Source organism: Hyperolius riggenbachi, chromosome 7, assembly GCF_040937935.1.
Source record: "Hyperolius riggenbachi isolate aHypRig1 chromosome 7, aHypRig1.pri, whole genome shotgun sequence".
NCBI classification, from domain to species: domain Eukaryota; kingdom Metazoa; phylum Chordata; class Amphibia; order Anura; family Hyperoliidae; genus Hyperolius; species Hyperolius riggenbachi.
The window spans coordinates 27148705-27161954 of NC_090652.1; the positions used below are offsets into that span (position 1 = coordinate 27148705).

The following is a 13250-nucleotide window of genomic DNA, read 5'->3' on the forward strand; positions in this document are numbered from 1 at the left end:
GGGGGTCTGAGGGGTGCTGTGGGCGATCAGAGGGCAGGGGGTGGCAGATCAGTGTGTTTGGGTGCGACTTAGGGTGGCTGCAGCCTGCCCTGTTGGTCCCTCGATCACTGGGACCACCAGGGCAGGAGGCAGCCTGTATAATACACTTTGTATGCGGCGATCGAGTATTTACATCCCGCCGGCACTTACTACCGGCCGGCGGGATGACGTCGCGGGTGGGTGGAGCGTGTTGCCAGGGGCAGCAAGCTTCACCAGTGACGCGATCGCTGCCCCGCAGAGCCGGAAGGAGCCGCCCCCGAATGGCGTATTGCGGTCCTTTCGGCGTCCACTTTGCCACCGCCCATCGGCTGTGGGCGGACGGCAAGTGGTTAATATACCGATAACTTGACCGATGGCGATCAAAGAAAGATTTCATGAGCATTTTAAAGCCGGACCTGAACTCAGAACTTCCTCTCTGTTCTAAAATACACACAACAGCATAATAACCTTTAAAGAAAAACATTTCATTCTTACAGCTGATACAAATCCTACAATAAAACACTTTCCTGGCAGTAAAGAGCTTCTGAGAGCAGGAAAGAGATAAAAAGGATCAATAGTTCATAGATTTTAGCTCTGGCATACTTCAATGAATGCGTCATTGAGTCAAGGCCATGAAGCAGAAAAAACTTAAAAAGTAGATTTAAATATAAAATAAAAAATGTGGGACTACTAAAAAGGTCATTTTTAGAAGGAGGAGGACAGATACAATTGTTTATCTCAGTTTATTTTCCCCTCGGGTGCCCATAAAGAAAAACATTTGTTACAGCTGATATAAATCCTGCAATAAATAAGCAGTGTGTCTACTTCCTGATTTCATGGAAGCAGACATAGGGTGTGTTTTGCAAATTAGCTGATCTGCTGAGGCTGCCTGAGCTGACACAGCTGAGGGATAAAAATACAGTGGTGATGAGGGGGATTACACAGGCTAAACCCTCTAAATACATACAGGTTGTGTGCAAGAGTTCAGGCCCACTTTAAAGAGGCCCTATACTGACGTGTAGTATAATGCAGTCAAATTATTCAGGATACACATTTGTATGTTAATTTTCTCTTTCTATCTATCAGGGCTGTGGAGTCAGAGTTGGAGCAATTTTGGGTACCCGGAGTCAGGAGTCGGTGATTTCTCAAACTGAGGAGTTGGATGATTTTGTACAAAATCCACAGCCCTGGTAAGTATTAGGCTAAGGAGTCGGAGCCATTTTGGGTTCCCGGAGTCGACCTCGTATATAAGTCGACTCCAATATTCAACCCTCTTAAAGAGACTCTGAAGTCTTAAAAAAAAAATCCTCTTTTTACTTGACATGTATGATAAAGAGTAACTGTCGGGCATAAAATCAAAAATCAATTCTTTATTTTTATCTGGTAAACAAGTAATAAGGATGCTAATCAGGCAATCCAAAAATTAAAATCAATATTACTTTTCTTGTTGATAAATTATCATTCCCCAGTTTACATGACTCTTATTTGGTACACACAAAATTTGGTACACAAAAGAAGTTGCAGGGCATGCTGGGTTGTCTTTTTTTTTTTTTTTGCTTCCCTACTTCCCCCCAGATTGGCTGAAGCCTCTTTCCCTCCTGTTTTCTCCTCCCACACCTCTTTTCCTCTCTGATTGGACAAAATTTCTCAGGCTGAAACAATGCACTTTCTATAGTGAAAGACGGGCGAATCAGACAGATGAGACTAAGGGCGTATATTACATCACGACTGGCTTCAAAATAGCCACAGTAAATATGGAAACTGTCTAGAATAGAATTCTCTACTTTTCCTTTATAAAATTCACAGGAATAATAACGTGGACAGTGCAATACATATGTTATGTAAGTAGAGCAAGTATTTATCTACTTATGTTTTTTTTTTTTACTGAGATAGTATGGCTGACGGCTCCTCTTTAAGCAGTATGAGCATAGCTAAAACGCTGCATTCCCACGGCAGAACTATGTAATTAAACCCCCCAAATCCCCAGGGCAAAATTTGGGGCTCCTACCTGGTAGAGGCAGAGCTTAGTGCTGTAGCTCTGCCTCTGCTCGCATCAAATCCCGCCGATCACCGCCTCCTCCCGTCCCCTTAGTAGTCTGTCACCGAAAGGGGCGGGGAGAGGCGGAGATTGACGCGACTGGAAGCAGAGCTACTGCGCTAAGACCTGGTAAGTCGTGGAATTTTCCCCCAGGATTTGGGGGGGGGGGGGGTTTAAATACATAGTTCTGCCGCGGGAATGCAGCGTTTTAGCTATGCTCATACTGCTTAACAGAAATGGCCAGTAAAAAGAGGAATTTTTAAGGCTTCAGACTATCTTTAAGCGGGAATTTTGACAAGTATAAGTCTACCCAGCAAAAGTTAAATGGTGGCACTTGGGGACCAGGAGGGGTTAATGACTGCACTGCATACAGTATTGCAGCCATTAACCCCTCCTGTCCCTTAAGGGAACCCATAACTCCTCCAGGCCCCCAAGTGCTGCAATTATTCACTCCCTTTTATGCACCCCAGTATTTCCCCCTGCCCCCCTTTTTTTGTTAGGTCCTGTTTCCACAACACGCAGATTCTGGATGCAGAAAAACTGACTCCATTGAATGTCTATGGGCCGGTTTCCACTAAACACGATTTTTCTGGTGCAGATTTCCCATAGGCATTCATTGGAGTCAGTTTTCTGCATCCAGAATCTGTGTGCAGTAGAAATAAGCCCTTAATTGTTGTGGCCAGGACTTTCAAACCAGTGTTTTCTTTGCGTTTCCTTTCCTTAGGCTGGATCCACACTAAGGCCCCATTCACACTTAGAAGCGCAAAACGCTGGCGATTTTTGCCGGCGTTTTGCGGGAGTGATTTTTCCATGATTTCATGCGGAAAAATCACTGCACAGTGCGTCGATTTCTCCACGATCGCGTTTAGCGCTTCTATAGCACTGAAACGCGTTCGTCGGGAAATCGCAGGCTACGCCTGAAAATGGTTTTGCGATTTACGGCGATTAGCGCAAATCTCCCAAGTAAGAGCGGGCCCATAGGGTTTTATCACACTAGCACTTTCAAAAGTGTTAGCGTTTGATCATTTTGAAGAAATCACCGGTAAAACGCTCTAGTGTGAATGGGGCCTATAAGTACTTTTGTGAGCGCTTGCGTTTCATTAGCGCTTGCTGAGCGCTTGTAAAAAAAAAAATATATATATATATATCGCTCCCATTCACTTTAATTAAAATTGCGGTAAAAATCGCAGTGATTTCGTATGCGAAAAAACCTACATGGCGATTTTTGCCACGATTATAACCATTTAGCCTCCTGGACGTAGCAGCTACGTCCAGGAGGCCATGTGCGCTCCCGGCCGTGGATCGCTAGCCCAGGTATCAATCGGGTCATGGTGCCCAATGATTGATTCCTCTCCCCTGCAGAAACAGCGACAGCTTCTCTCGGAAGCTTCGCTTTTTCTGGCTCTTGCGTCCCCATGCGTCCCTCTAAGTGTATATGTTACGCTTAGAGTGACGTCATGTAAACAAACTCATGGCTGCCATCTTGTGGCCAAAAAGTAAAACTACAACTAAATGTAAAAAAAAAAAAAAAATCAACTCATATTGACATAAAAAAAATTACTGTTTACATCCCACCCTCCCAAAACTACCCAAATAAAATGTTTAATACAAAAACAAAAAAAACAAAAAAAATTACAATAAAAAAAGAAAAAAAAACATGTAAATATTTACCTAAGGGTCTAAACTTTTTAAATATCAGTGTAAAGATGAAATTTCTATTTTTTTTACATTTTAAACTTGTAAATAGTGATGGATGCAAAACGGAAAAAATGCATCTTTATTTCCAAATAAAATATTGTCGCCATACATTGTGATAGGAACATAATTTAAACGGTGTAATAACCGGGACATATGGGCAAATACAATATGTGAGTTTTAATTATGGAGGCATGTATTATTTTAAAACTATAATGGCTGAAAACTGAGAAATAATGAATTTTTTCCGTTTTTTTCTTATTCTTCCTGTTAAAATGCATTTACAGTAAAGGGACTCTTAGCAAAATGTACCACCCAAAGAATGCCTAATTGGTGGCGGAAAAAACAAGATTCAGTTCATTGTGATAAGTAGTGATAAAGTTATAGGCTAATGAATGGGAGGTGATAATTGCTCGGATGCATAAAGTGAAAACGACTGAAGGCTGAAATGGTTAATGTGAGAGTGAATGGGAGCGATTTTTTAACAAGCGCTCACAAAAGCACTTATAGTGTGGATCCAGCCTTAAAATGTCACTTACTGCTGGGAAGATTGCTGCAAATGTAAATTGCAGCACACATTGCTCAGTGTTGCCCGTGACTCGTGTATAAGCCGACCCCTATACTTTTATACAGTGAATTAGACTATTGTAGACTTATACTCGAGTATATACAGTAAATAAACTATAAATATTTTAAAATAAGAAATTTGAATCATTATTTGCATTCAGTAAAGCTCCTCTTTAAAGAGTAACTGTCAGGCTGCAAAAGCTAATTTAAACCTCTATTCTCCTGTGTTAAACAGTTTAGAAGGAAGCCAAAAAGGCAATACTGCAGTTAAAAATCTCTCTTACTTTAGATGTTTGCTGACACCAAGGCTCCGTATTCCCAGGCTCCTAAGGAGGACGCAAGCCGAATAACAGATGCTGCAAAGCATTCTGGGGCCCTCCCCTGGCTGCTAGTGAGGCTCAAGTTTCAACAGCATGTAACAGTCTAGCTCACAGCACTAATAAATCTCAGGGCAGAGTACACTGCAGGAGTCCGCTATTGTTCCTAGCCACATGGCTAATTAATATTCACTGCACAGTAGTGTTATTCATTACCAGCGTTTGTGAGAGTGGAATCATCAGGAAGCAGGCAGGACATGACGACACATTTGGCTTCATAGGAGACAGACAAACATGGAACCTGCCATGAGCTGTCAGGAGCATCATTCTCTGCATATACTATATACAAATTCTGTGAAGTACAAACATGGACAGTGAAATGCATATGTAATGTAAGTACAGCCAATCTTTAGCTACTGATATATGTGTTTATTTTCTCTGAGACCTTATACCTAACATCTCCTCTTTAATGTTTTTAATTTTTGGAGCACAGATCATCGCGTTACTGCAAGAATAATTCCCTATTAAATTGGACCTGAACTCTTGCACAGGACAGAAGGAAAACAGAGAAATGCACCATGTGTGTATCTAGAGAGTTTAGCCTGTCTAGTTCCTTCCCCATCTGTGACTAATCACAAGCTGTAATTTAATCTCTCAGCTGTGTCAGCTGGCTGCCACGGCAGAGCAGCTAGTTGGTTAACACAGAATGTTAGCAATATGCCTGCTTCTGTGAAAGCAGGAAGTAGACACACTGCAGATTTATTGCAGGATTTGTTTCAGCTGTAACAAAGAACTGTTTTTCTGTGAAGGTTATTATGCTGTTGCTTATCTTTTAAGCAGAGAGGAAGTTGTGAGATCAGGTCCGCTTTACCAGCCGTCAAGCTTTCAACAATATAATTTTCTCTTGTGACCTGCGTCCAGAAAACAGAAGAATAGCCCGCAATGATGCTCTCCTGTGATAAATGGCTGACCTCTTGCACAGGACAGAAGGAAATCAGACAGAAATGCTCCCTGTATGTATTTAGAGAGTTTAGTCTATCTAATTCTCCCTCGTCTGTGACTAATCCCCAGTGTAATTTTATCTCTGAGCTGTGTCAGCCCCGGAATCTCATCAGTCCTCAGAAGAGCAGCTAATTTGTTAACACCGCACGTTAAACCTGTGTCTGCTTCCATGAAAGCAGGAAGTAGACACACTGCATATTTATTGCAGGATTTGTATCAGCAAACAAACATACTGTCATTAACCCATTCGCGTTCCGTCGTTTTCCCTTGAGCAATGTTCACCTCCCATTGATTAGCCTATAACCAATTAGGCTTTCTTTGGGGGGTACATTTTGCTAAGAGCCACTTTACTGTAAATGCATTTTAACAGGAAGAATAAGAAAAAAAACGGAAAAAATTCATTATTTCTCAGTTTTCAGCCATTATAGTTTTAAAATAATACATGCCTCCATAATTTAAACTCACGTATTGTATTTGCCCATATGTCCCGGTTATTACACCGTTAAAATTATGTCCCTATCACAATGTATGGCGACAAGATTTTATTTGGAAATAAAGGAGCATTTTTTCCGTTTTCCATCTATCACTATTTACAAGTTTAAAATGAAAAAAAAAAATATATAGAAATATTTCATCTTTACATTGATATTTAAAAAGTTTAGACCCTTAGGTAAATATTTACATGTTTTTTTTTTTTTATTCTAATGTTTTCTTTTTTTTTTTATATTAAACATTTTATTTGGGTATTTTTGGGAGGGTGGGATGTAATCAATAGTTTTATAATGTAATTGTGTGTTTAGTTTTATTTTTTTTACTTTTAGTTGTAGTTTTACTTTTTGGCCACAAGATGGCGGCCATGAATTTGTTTACATGACGTCACTAAGTGTAACATACGCTTAGAGAGACGCATGGGGGAGGCAACAGCCAGAAAAAGCGCAGCTTCCGAGAGAAGCTGTCGCTTTTTCAGCGGGGGAGAGGAATCAGTGATTGGGCACCATATCATTGATTGCCTGGCTATCGAACTGCGGGCCGGGAGCATGCGTGCACGCGCGCGATCGGCCGCGGGAGCGTGCATGGTTCCTGGACGTAGAAACTACGTCCAGGAACTAAAATAGGTTAAGTTACATTAGTTATGTTAATTAAAATAAATAGGTAATGTCAAGAACCGACCCGCGGCATGCCTGCGTATGCGGTTCCCGACTGCGGGTTTGACCAGATCAAGCGGGGAGCAGCCTTATTTAAGCTACAAACAAGGCTGTGACCCCCCAGAACACTTCTCACTGCCACCACTAGCGGTTCGCTAGACACGTTCCCTCAGCTGTCGAGGGCTAAACACGCAATCTGCGTTTTCGTATTTGGGTCAGCTTTGCGCTTAGGCCGAATACGAGAACGCCACGCACCCACACACAGTTGCAATCTTACACTGTAATGAAGCAAAACCACTAACAGTCGTTCCGAACGATACTGTTAGCCACTCTGCTGTCGCTACTCGCACTGGCGTTTTTCGTACGTTGGGTCAGCTGCTCGCTTTAGGCCAACGTATGACAAATGCCCACACACACAATGCAATTACAATTTCATATGGTAGTGTTGCTCAAGCGTACAAATAGGCATGGACTATACACAGTTGCACTTCAATCTCTTCTAGGCTATGAGTGTTAGTTTAGCACAGCAGAAGTCAAGCTTATTAAATAATAATTTAATATTCCAGAAAAACATGGAACAATGCAGAACAGAATATATACAAAAGATTACAAAAAAAACAAAGTAAAAAAGTTACAAAATTAAGAGTTACAAAGATACACACCAAGCAATTTGCTTACCAAAAATACAGGAATCCAGATAGAAGAACCTTGGACTTTTGTGGACGGACACAATTCTGGTTAGACCAGGAGTCCACTAGCTTGGACCAGGAGACCGGCTGCCACTACCGTCAGAAGAGAACTGATTTGAGGTAGCTGTCCCCTGGTTTTTATAATGAAATATTCGCCTCGAGGCTGTAAGCCTGTGTGGACGGGGGGAAGCTAGATTTAATTACATCCTCCGTCATAATTAGATTTCCAGAGATCCAACATCCACTATAGTACACACACCCAACAAAAGACTTCCTTAGCCCAATTTCCCCAGTTTACAATGTCTATACATCAAGAGATTGTTAAGTGAGGCTTTTCAAGTCCACCAATAATTCAATTTCCACAGGTAAAAAATGGTATCAAAAGGACTTCACCCCTTCAATAATTTCCAGTAGGCTGTGAAATACATTTCAAACATTCAGGTGTCAGCTTCCCCCTGCCCCCAAGACTCTAGCAGGCTTGCCTTGTATAATGGGACAATGGCTGACACCAGACTCAAAAGCCATGCCGACCAGCCTATTCTTCCTCAATTGGCAGCTAATTAGCAGTCCACACAGTTTCCCCTGCTGGACAATAGGGCAGAGGTAATGGACATCTACATACAGAATTACATTAGACTTCAGTTTACTCTGGCCAGGTGACCAATTACTCCCAAGCCCAATACACATCTGAGGTTTTACCCAGTAGACAGAAACAGGACAAATATGTTCTGTTATTATCATTAACAGCATCAGCACCCCAATATATCACCACAGGTAATATAATCTCTTACCCAGCCTGTTTTAAAAGAACAGGCAAATGTTTGATTCCATGATGGCAGCCATCTTTTTGGTTAAAAAGAGGTGACAGGGAGCATGAGACACAGTTCCAACTGTCCTGTGTGCTGATCACCCCTCAAAGTTGCTAGGCAATGTGAAAAACAACATAGGAAATCCCTTTGCACAGCATCAGAGGAAATATGCTTGGGCAGTTTTCTTTGATGGGGCGGAGCTTAGCTAAAATGCAGCTAAAAATGATGCTTTGGTAAGAAAAACAACGTTCTGATGCTGTGAAACTGTTAAAGAAACACCAAGCCTTTTCAGTGCTGCTGAGTAGATTTTTAGTCCAGAGGTTCACTTTAAGCTGTTGCTCATCTTTTAAAGCAGGGAGGAAGACCGCTAAATAGTTTTACAAATGTGCAAGAGCAGAAAAAAACCACAAGGGAAAGAAAGAAAATTCGCTGGGACCTAATCTGGGAAAAGCGAGTTGCCATAGTAACCACGATTTCTCCGCACATCCCAGTAGTACGCTCTGAGCATTTCACCAGGTACAGCAGAGCAGAGAAAATGCGGCTAATTAGCAGAACAACGATGTCAAACCACTGATATTAAGCCAGTTCCGGCGCCCGTACCGCCATTGTCCCAAGAGCTTGCAGTTTATAGCCACCTATATAGTCAATAAGAAGTGTCACCTAACTCTTACACACAGTTCTTCCAATGTATTTTTTTTTAATCGTTTAAAGAACCAGTATCGTGAAAATGTTTCAAATTTAAAATGCATGAAAACATATACAAATAAGAGTAAAATTAGCTATAAATTATGTTGCTGTCATCTGCAGTAGTTTGTAGAAATCTGATGGAACTGACAGGTTCTGGACTAGCCCATCTCCCCATGGAGGATTCTCAGTACTTAATTTATTCTTCACAAAAGCACTCCCTGGAAATGATCTATTAAAGAGACTCTGAAGCGAGAGAGCTCATAGTTAGCAGGGGCACGTGTGCCCCTGCTAAACCGCCGCTATCCCGCAGCTAAACGGGGGTCCCTTCACCCCCAAACCCATCCCCGCAAAAGTTGGTCGTAAAATTGGTCGTATATTTCCTCTTCCTGGAGGCAGGGCTAATGGCTGCAGCCCTGCCTCCAGTCGCGTCTATCAGCGGCGCATCGCCGCCTCTCCCCTGCCCCTCTCAGTGAAGGAAGACTGAGAGGGGGGGGGGGGGGGGGGAGGCGGAGATACGCGCTGACAGACGTGCGTGGGGCAGGGCTGCGGCGGTTAGCCCTGCCCCAACCAGGAAGAGATCCCCGGCTGCTCGGAGGGGATTTGTGAGGTGAAGGGACCCCGTTTAGCGGCGGGATAGCGGCGTTTTAGCAGGGGCACACATGCCTCTGCTATCTATGAGGTCTGAAGCGAGATTTATTCTCGCTTCAGACTCTCTTTAATAGATGCAGCCCCCACCCAAACACCTGTTTGCACATCATTCTGGCAGCTGGACTGAGCGACTGCCATTCATTGAGAGCTTTTGAAAATAAATAAAGCACTGAGAATCTCATGAGGAGATTGGTTAGTCCAAAACCTGTCCGTTCTGCCAGATCTCTACTACCTAATGTAACTGCAGAAACATAGGAGTCAAGTAATTTATGGCACATTTTACTCTGGGAGAAAATCTACTTTTTATTTATGTGTTTTAATGATTTTTAAATTTACAATTTTTCATTGGATCCTTCAGTGTGTCCACAAAATCATAGATGGACATCTAAAACCATTAGTTTACAATGATCTTCTGCTGTAAGTGTGGGAAATAATGGCGGTGTTCAACTGCCAAGCAAGCAGTATCTCAGCATATGTACGGTGGCGTAGTGGGTAGCGCTCTTGCCTTGCAGCGCTGGGTCCTCGGTTCAAATCCCAGCCAGGTCAACATCTGCAAGGAGTTTGTATGTTCTACCCGTGTCAGCGTGGGTTTCCTCCGGGCACTCCGGTTTCCTCCCACATCCCAAAAACATATTGATAGGTTAATTGACTCCCCCCTAAATTGGCCCTAGACTGCAAAAACATACACAACACCATACATAGACATAGGACTATGGTAGGGAATTAGATTGTGAGCTCCTCTTAGGGACAGTTAGTGACAAGACGATATACTCTGTACAGCGCTGCGGAAGATGCGCTATATAAATACTAAATAATAACAATATACTTATCTCTCAGCCTTTCACATAGTTAGCGGATGTGTTTATACATAATGACAGTTTGTGCTTCCCCCCCCCCCCCCCCCCCCCCTTGTCTACCAGCAGTAAAGATGCTGACCTGCAAGTTCATGCAGTGTTCGCCCCAGGCTCTTTTAGCCAGGTGCTCCACCCGGCTAGTTTTGGTGAGCGCCCGGCTGTTATCAGCTCACCTCTTCCTATGCTATAAGCAGAGTTTCACACAGAAGCACCAGCCCTGCATTCTCTCATCTTGCCCCACCCGGCTAGTTTTGGTGAGCACCCGGCTGTTATCAGCTCACCTTCTCCTATGCTATGAGCAGAGTTTCACACAGAAGCACCAGCCCTGCATTCTCTCATCTTGCCCCACCCGGCTACTTTTTCATGCCACCCGGCTGGAAAAAAATTCTGGGGAAACACTGCCATGGAGGATCAAACATGAGCAAATTACACAGGGAATCATTTATTGTTCTACTTCCCATGTTATAACTGCTTACTTTGCAATGTATTGATTTGTTATTACATCCCTACTACTATCTTCCGGTAATGTTCAGTAATGCAATATATATGCACTACATATAAAATTTCATAGTGTGTACCCAGCATAACGGCTGCATACCTATGCTGTCAGTGAGGCTGGTGATGATGATGGGTGCATGCATGCTGATATTTACTGTTTGTGGAAAGTGCTGCTGTGAAGGAGCCTTCTGGTGCTGCCACCAGGGGGAGCCCATGAGCAGGAGAGATGAGAGAAAAGCTGGACATAATGTGCTGGGGGAAAAAATGGCAGTTGGGTTTTTGGCAGTTGAAGGCTAGTGAGGGGGAGGAGCCTGAAAGGCCATGATGCAGAAAAGAAAATAAGCTTAGAGTCATGATACAATGCTCTACTTGCTACAAGAAATAAGCATGATTTTTTGTGAGAAAATAGAGGCAGAGACTAAAGAAGAGACCAGCCGTTGGTGAGACTGACAAAGCAAAGCAGAGGCACAGACAAGAGACAAGGTAAGGAAGAGAAAAGAGAGCTGCAGACATAACAGGAGAGGAGAGAGACCACTCACATCTACAGGCGGTCGGTTGTACATTCACTGTATGGATGTTACAGGCAAAGTACGACATTCCAGCATTCTATAGAATCGGCAAAGTAAGTAACACAAACAGACATTTCATACTTTGCCTAAAATGGTCAGGCATTCTATAGAATGCCTGAATTTCGTACTTTGCGCGTGCGTGTGTGTGTGTCAGTGTTCTCCCCAGGCTCTTTTAGCCGGGTGCTCCACCCAGCTAGATTTGGTGACCACCCAGCTGTCATCGGCTCACCTCCTCACCTCCTCCTATGCTGCAAGCAGAGTTGCCCTGCATTTTCATCTCAAGCCACCCGGCTGGAAAAAAATTCTGTGGAGAACAGAGAGTGAGTGAGTGAGTGAGTGAGTGAGTGGGTGAGTGAGTGAGTGGGTGAGTGAGTGAGTGAGTGAGTGAGAGAGTGAGAGAGAGAGAGAGATCCACATTTTCTCACATTACTGCCACTAACATAAATCAATTGTATTGGAATTCCACGTGAAAGACCAATACAAAGTGGTGTACACGTGAGAAGTGGAACGAAGTTCATACATGATTCCAAACATTTTTTAAAAATCAATAACTGCAAAGTGGGGTGTGCGTAATTATTCAGCCCCTTTTGGTCTGAGTGCAGTCAGTTGCCCATAGACATTGCCTGATGAGTGCTAATGACTAAATAGAGTGCACCTGTGTGTAATCTAATGTCAGTACAAATACAGCTGCTCTGTGACGGCCTCAGAGGTTGTCTAAGAGAATATTGGGAGCAACAACACCATGAAGTCCAAAGAACACAACAGACAGGTCAGGGATAAAGTTACTGAGAAATTTAAAGCAGGCTTAGGCTACAAAAAGATTTCCAAAGCCTTGAACATCCCACGGAGCACTGTTCAAACAATCATTCAGAAAAGGAAGGAGTATGGAACAACTGTTAACCTACCAAGACAAGGCCGTCCACCTAAACTCACAGGCCGAACAAGAAGAGCGCTGATCAGAAATGTAGTCAAGAGGCCCATGGTGACTCTGGACGAGCTGCAGAGATCTACAGCTCAGGTGGGGGAATCTGTCCATAGGACAACTATTAGTCGTGGAAGAGTGGCAAGAAGAAAGCCATTGTTAACAGAAAAGCATAAGAAGTCCCGTTTGCAGTTTGCCACAAGCCATGTGGGGGACACAGCAAGCATGTGGAAGAAGGTGCTCTGGTCAGATGAGACCAAAATGGAACTTTTTGGCCAAAATGCAAAACGCTATGTGTGGCGGAAAACTGCCACTGCAGATCACTCTGAACACACCATCCCCACTGTCAAATATGGTGGTGGCAGCATCATGCTCTGGGGGTGCATCTCTTCAACAGGGACAGGGAAGCTAGTCAGAGTTGATGGGAAGATGGATGGAGCCAAATACAGGGCAATCTTGGAAGAAAACCTCTTGGAGTCTGCAAAAGACTTGAGACTGGGGTGGAGGTTCACCTTCCAGCAGGACAATGACCCTAAACATAAAGCCAGGGCAACAATGGAATGGTTTAAAACAAAAAATATCCATGTGTTAGAATGGCCCAGTCAAAGTCCATGGATGAAAGCCATGACTGGATAGCTAATTTAAAAGGATACAATGTGTTTAGGAGGGATAGAACAGGGAAAAAAGGTGGAGGGGTTTGTCTCTTTGTTAAGAATTCTCTTACAGCTGTCCTCAACGATGAGATGGAGGAAGATTGCGAAGATGTGGAGTCCGTTTGGGTAAATATTCATG

The 13250-nt window shown here is 43.2% G+C and overlaps 1 protein-coding gene and 1 long non-coding RNA gene across 2 annotated transcripts in view; one reads left to right on the forward strand and one right to left on the reverse strand.

The window, feature by feature from the left end:
- LOC137524187 (serine/threonine-protein kinase NLK2) overlaps positions 1-13250 on the reverse strand; it is a 69181-nt gene that overhangs the window by 35668 nt on the left and 20263 nt on the right. The gene's annotated exons all lie outside the window — the stretch shown is intronic.
- LOC137524194 (uncharacterized) overlaps positions 11270-13250 on the forward strand; it is a 12754-nt gene continuing 10773 nt past the window's right edge. The window contains exon 1 of the long non-coding RNA XR_011022642.1: positions 11270-11450. This is a non-coding gene — a long non-coding RNA (uncharacterized lncRNA). The remainder of the gene's footprint in view (positions 11451-13250) is intronic.